The following is a 6774-nucleotide window of genomic DNA, read 5'->3' as shown; positions in this document are numbered from 1 at the left end:
GACACCAGTTAAATTACATCGCATGCATCCTACCCGCACCCACAACTTTCCTAAATGCACTTCCCCGAAGGCCGACTTTATCCACATGTCATTGACATGCGGGGAAATAGTTAGCTCTGGGTGGGAGTGTTTGGCGCGTAATTGCGCATGGCAGAAATCCCCATTCCACCTTCACCTTTTGTAGTGTAGTTCCTATATTCCCAATAGGCTCTGCACCTTGGAATAATATATCCTATAGATTTGATGTAGGACTTAAGTCAGTAGGTCTCTATCGAATATACTAAACTTCATAGTGAGTGCCAGCTAGCTCAGCGGTCACTAGAAAGTTTCTCGAATTCACAAGAAGGGATTCGTTTCTGACAACCGCATAAACATGACAACTTTGTTTCCCCAAGAATAAGAACATATCTCTCAGAGTCGTGGAAAAAATAGATAACTAGTTCACTCAGTCAATCGTGCGTGCTTCGTTTCTACAGAGTTGCAGAGGAATAGAGAGACGGGCGTTTTCAATAAAAGGTTTATTGAACAGTCTTCTTTCTCATGCAAGAGAGGTGAACTGCTACAATCGTTAGACAGAATGCAAACTATAATGCGTACAGTGAGAATAGTATTATAAAATAATACTGTAATAGCATTGCATGGTTTCTAAGCCATATAAAAATACATACATAAATAACATAGACTAAAATACTCAACTGGTGCTTTTAAAATATGCCTACCCCAATGTACCTAACCTAAGTCTAGTACAAGGGAGGAAGTAAGTATGGTCTTTTGCATAGGTTTAGTTTCTGCCAAGAATCTACCAAAGGTTTCTCTAGGTTCTAATCAGATCCATACCTTAGAATGAAGGAGGTTTGGTATCTCTTTCTCGGGACTCGATTTCCCAACACCCCACAAGGGGAGTCAGAAACACTGGCGCTGGATTCTCGGCAGAGAAGGGCAGCTTCCTGATCAGTGCGTCAACTGGAGAGTCGGCTTCCTTCGGCACTTGATGTATCGAGCTGTGTCGGGCAAGTAGGTCTTCGAACTGCTCCGAACCACCGTGCTTTGCCATAGCAAGTGAAGGTATATTTATACCTTGAAAGTGTTTAGGAATGCCATGTTTGACGTAAAGTCGGGCATATGAACGTCATGAATGAACCCCTAAGGAATAGATGTTCATTGTAAAACTAACTGAGGTCTTGGAGAAATCAATATTCAAGCAAGGGGAAGTCCCTAACGGCTTAAGTTGGTTTTCAAAGAAATCGTTGTGACGTTTGGTGAACGAATGGAAGTAGCCATGCCTGTATTTGAGTAGCATGGGCTATGCCTAAATAAGGGCTTGATTCCTATGCCTATATAAGGGCAACGTGAATTGTACCTATATAAGGGCATGAATCGGGGAAAATCCATTCGGAATCTAAAACTCCATACAACACCCACTCCACTTTCTTATGCACGACATTACTAAGTTCTAAACACGTTAAACATATCTAAACATGAAGTGTTAAAACCCAACCAAAACACATAAAAATGTAACGGTACTGGTTGTACATGAAAAGAGCATTTGTGCTGTACGCAATTAAAGCAATGTTTCATTCTAAGCATATATGTTGACATTTGTAAATGCTGTCTGAATGAATCACGAAAATACATTCATGAAATGGCTCATAAATACAGAAGAAAAAAGCCGAAACCATTTCATGTCAGATTTACATAACTGTTTTAATGTGGACAAGGTCAAATATTGTCTCTGGAAGTTTTCAAAGAATTCTAGTTCTCTATGAATAGTTCTACTTTAAGCAGATTACTTTGTGCCAAAAAATAAAAAATACAAATTTGGAAAAATTAATAATCATAGAAAAAAGAGTTCCAAAGTTAGAACTTTGTTTTGAAAAAATGAAGGTCGAATTCAGAGTCTCCCAGAACACTGTGTGCCAAATCAAAAGTCAGTGTTATTGTTTGGAGAAAACATCAAATCTTCTAAGTCTGTAATGAATTTGTCTACCATTGTAGGTGAGAGTTGGATTACCTCGTTAGGAAGATCAACCGCATATAGAGGAGAAGCATCGCCGTCAGCATTGTTCTCATTAGCAATGTTCTAGTGAATGATACCTGTGTGCCTGTTTCCTCTCGTACGTCACCGTCAGCAATTTGAGTCTGTAAGATCTCAATGAATGCCGTCATCAGAATTGGTAGCCGCTGGGGACAACACGGTGCATGGGCTATTACTGGTTCAAGCAGAGTATCAACATCCATTGGCATGCCTGATGGGAGTGTGAGACAGGTGTCTAACACACATTTTTCTACGCATAGCAGGCAGTGTAGAACAGGTAAGAAGCAATCTTGCCAAATTGATCTGAATGATAGAAACCATGTGGTATTCAATTCTCTCTTAAACAAGTTAATCCCAAAATTTGGAAGATGCACTCATGACACTTCATCGCCAGTAGAGTGGTCTCCACGATGATCTGGGTGTCGCTCGTGGATTGGCTTGCCCTATCGAAGCAGTAGGAGCAAAAATAGTATCCCTGCAGCAAGTCCCAAAATAAGACACAATCCGCCAAACACAGAGTTCACGAAGTTTGGACATTTTCCTAGGACTGCTTTAAAAGGTGTTAACAGTCCCGAAAAAACTGTCTTAAATACATGTACAATAGAGCAATCTGTAGTTAAGAGGGCATGTATCTCTGCAGAAGTCCTTGCGTCTTGCAGATCATAGGTCTCTTTGGCCGAGGTCAGTGGCACAGTTTTCTGTAAAGAATGGCTTTCATTCTGCTTTAAGTATCAATTCGTATAGATGATGTTCAGTGAAAGCCATAACGGCAACTCCCGGTCTGTCTTGGTTTTAGGAAACAACACTTGCATATAGCAAGTGACCCTGGCTGACACAGTTACTAGATAGGGTAAACCTGGCAACATGCCACAGCATCTGTGATCGTTCAACATGAGGTAACTTCCATTAGAAAGCTGTCCAAAAATTGGATCACTGCAGCTGGTGAACCTTGCAGGTGGCAGGATAAGTTGTTAACGGAACAACTGCAGGCCCGTGTAAATTAATACCCTGACAAAGGAGAGAACCGCTTAGTGCGTTTTCACAATTTTTACCATTAAAAAACACTTCTTTTCCCCCACTCCAACATCTGTGTGTGTATGGTAATTCCCAGGATGTCTTGATGTATTCTTTACCCAACCTTTCATATGTGCCTGCTGGTATATGTTTTATGCAATATTGAAAATGGAAAATTGTATCAGGCAGAGTGATTGTTCTGTGTATTATCCATTCTGTGGCTGGCTTTTCTGCAACAGTAAATGGCAATCTTTCCAGTTTTTCAATGCTCAGCACCGTATAGTCTGTTCCCCTCTGTGACAGTTTGATCTTTTTATCAGTGAGATTGAATTCTGAAAACAGTGATGTAGTATTGATTAAACGCCAAGGCAGATAGCCTGAACAAAGGTTTTGTAAATGATAGAACATATTTGCGACTGACAATGTTGCAACATGACCAAGTCCTGTTCCATGATCACAATGGCAGAGGATACTATGCTGTCCAAAGAATATATCCTGGACGACAGAGTTGTTAACCCATTGTCAACTACAGAGAGAGTTTTCTCTAAATTAATACGATCAATTTCTCGTATTTTTTCTGCAGTCTCTGCTTGCGTAATCTTCCATGCCACATTATAAGCAGCATAGATACCGGCATATATAAAATGTTTATGACGCGGTTTAGTAGGTCCTTGCAAGAAGTCCCTTAGATCAGCGCCATCTTTAAGTAAAGACAAGTGTTGTTTTACATCCTTAAGTGTAGACCTATGTAACCATTCAACGCACAGTTTCCCTACACTGTATGTTGTCACTATTCCTGGATGCTGTCTCCGAACATATCTTGGATCTGGCCTAGTGAATGTGAACCCCGTGTTTTATTCAGGAATCTATCTTGACAGTTGTTGGTGTCTGTGGGCCAGATTAACCATTTTTTCCAATCTGGATCTGTTCTGTTGTGATGCAAAATAATAGTATGTAAGTCGACCTCCCCTTCTGAAGTGTTACTGCTATCAGGAGTAGGTGTAGGTATGGACGGATTATTTAGATCTTTTATCTTGGCTAACCCAAGACAAGATGTCTGTTGGACAGTGTCATTCAAAAACATAATTTGCTCTGGGATGATGCAGGCTCTAAATAAAGCTTCTTTCCCCTGCACCTGCCAATCTTTTGTGCCCCAGACAGTTTTTGTCCCAATGTTGTCATTCCAAAAGTCAAAACCTAGTGAAGACAGCTGAGCATAAAAGTCTGCAGAATAAATTTGCTTGGTATTTGTCAACATACTTTTTATACCTGTCTTAATAACATTTTTAAAGTAAAATGATTCTGGATTGGAAGTATTAAAACCTGAAAAGTATGGTAATTTTCCAGAAAATGTTTTTGAGATACCCTTTGGTGGTGTAGGACAATGTACCCATTGGTTATATATCAATACATTTCTAGAGTTTGCAGATTTGTGCAAGAAATGATGACCATAGTGATTATAACAATACATTTGTTCATAATCTGATGAACCTTCTAAGTATTCATGATTTGTAAATACAGCAGACATTTCTAAGTCTGACGTCATATTATTAACAGACGCGAAGTCCCAATCATCAGAAAAGGTACTAGATGAAACAAAGTCATTCAAAAAATCTTGAACTGGTGTGGAATCTTCAACAGCTTTGACGGGCCAAAAATGTCATAATCAGTTCTGTCCCAAGCTATACCACCAGGTATAGGAATGGCTGTGATGTTCACTGATGACAAGTCTCTTTGTTCACGATGAGATGATTTGTGTGGCTTAAGGAGTAAGTTGATGTTCTTACTTGCTGTGTCCTTTTTAACATATCTTCCATTTATCAGCATTCCTAAAGTTATTACCAGAGTCAACAAAAGTAGAAGAAAGAGCACACCCAACCCAATCCAAAGTTCAATCCATGGTGAAACCAGATAAGTCTTTTCCAAGTGATGAAATAGTTCTTTGAAAGTTGTTTTTGCTGGTGTTGTTTTAGGTTCGCTGAGATCCTCGGAAAACGTATCAAAGTTAAGGAAATAGCCAGAGGCAGTTCTGTCAATTGTTGGGATTGCATCAGGATTCGTTGAAATCGCTAGAACCACTTGATCACGTGTTACATTTGTGTAGTATGATGCTACTTCGTTGTAGACAGGTGTTTCTTGGCAAACTGCTATTTGGGTCTCAAGAGGAACAAGTTCCATAGCTTTGATACATAGACCTTCATTTTGCACTGCAGATTCTTCAAAGGTGATCAGTCTCTCAGTTTGAATGTCTTGTATAGTAGCCAGATTAGGACATCTGCTACATTGGGGAGTCCACATGGCCTACTGCTTATGATCGGCCACATGATGTGGTTTGACCAGGTCGATGGACACATACCTGTTCTCCTTTTTACCAGCAAGGGGCGGCAGTAATACTGTGCTTGATCCGTGGATTGCTAGGACAGGTACAGTTTGTCTGTAAGAAGGATAAAAAACAATAAATGTGGGGGAGGGTCTAAGGGGAAAAAATATTTAGAGACCTAATAACATCCTATCCCCTTAATCTAACTGACAACAAATACACAAGGGATGCTAAAGGTCTGTGTGTGGCTCAGAAAATTATTGTCTGCTGGTTCAGAATTTAATGCATGAAAAGTGCTGAAAAGTAAGACAGAAAATGGTATCTTGAAGAAGAAAGGAAATACCCATCATCCCACCCGATGGCGGAAACTCATCATCTGGGATTTGTAGTAAGACTGGTATCTACTAGGTTACTCACTGGAATAACGTGAGAAATCCTAGTGTATAATCCACCAGTGATGGAAGCCAAGCAGATGTTGTACAGTTGCTGAGAATGGGAGAAAGTTGCAGTGCTCAGAAAGGTGTATGAAAACAAGAAAAAGTGTGAAAATTAAAATTGTCTAGTGTGGCGCCAAAACGGACTTTAATGGAGAGGTCACCACATTGACAAGGTTAAGAACAGAGTGTAGATAGTGCCAACAAATACTACTATCAAAAAATGGTCACATCTGCTTGGCTTCCATCACTGGTGGATTATACACTAGGATTTCTCACGTTATTCCAGTGAGTAACCTAGTAGATACCAGTCTTACTACAAATCCCAGATGATGAGTTTCCGCCATCGGGTGGGCTGATGGGTATTTCCTTTCTTCTTCAAGATACCATTTTCTGTCTTACTTGTCTGTAAGAAGGCCCAAATTCCTTCTTGTCCGCAATCTTTTCTCTGGCTAGATCCCCAATCTTTGGAATCCAGACAGGCCTTGCTGTGATGGTCGTTTTTTCTTCAGTGGTTGCTGGCTTCAGGAACACGTTACTTTGTTTCGTTCTTATTTCATTTAAGTCCTGTAAAACAGCCAAACGGTGTTTGATATCAAAGGGTTTTTGGTCTACCACTGAAGTTTGACAATCGAGGTCCAATACTAACATTCTGGTCCCAAAAAGGACTTCATATGGAGTGATACCCCCTAGAGAACTTCTTGGCAGATTGTTCAGACTACGTTGGACACTTATTAGAGGTTTGACCCACCCGTCACCCGAGCCTAATACCCTAGCTGTTATAGATTGCTGTAATAGATTGCTTTATGTCCTGTTTTTTTCTCTCCACTACTGAATTTCCCTCAGGATGGAATGATCTAGAGTACCACAATGCAACGCCCAATTTGGCCATGGCCTCTTTGTAAGCTTGAGAGCTAAACGCAGGACCCTGGTCAGAATGCAGTGTGCTGACTGCATATGTGCCGATAAAG

The 6774-nt window shown here is 40.3% G+C and overlaps 1 long non-coding RNA gene across 1 annotated transcript; it reads right to left on the bottom strand.

Moving 5' to 3' along the window:
• Nucleotides 1–503: 503 nt before the first annotated feature.
• LOC144827269 (uncharacterized) lies at nucleotides 504–6340 on the bottom strand. The gene is made up of 2 exons (XR_013610109.1): nucleotides 6206–6340; nucleotides 504–5483 (listed from the first exon to the last, which is right to left on the bottom strand). It is a non-coding gene; the product is annotated as an uncharacterized LOC144827269 (long non-coding RNA).
• Between the last annotated feature and the right edge of the window lie 434 nt (nucleotides 6341–6774).

The sequence above is a fragment of the Lissotriton helveticus genome, chromosome 4_1, assembly GCF_964261635.1.
Source record: "Lissotriton helveticus chromosome 4_1, aLisHel1.1, whole genome shotgun sequence".
Lineage (NCBI taxonomy): Eukaryota > Metazoa > Chordata > Amphibia > Caudata > Salamandridae > Lissotriton > Lissotriton helveticus.
Note: the sequence above shows the minus strand (reverse complement) of the source record. Positions and strands in the feature narration are given on the sequence as shown.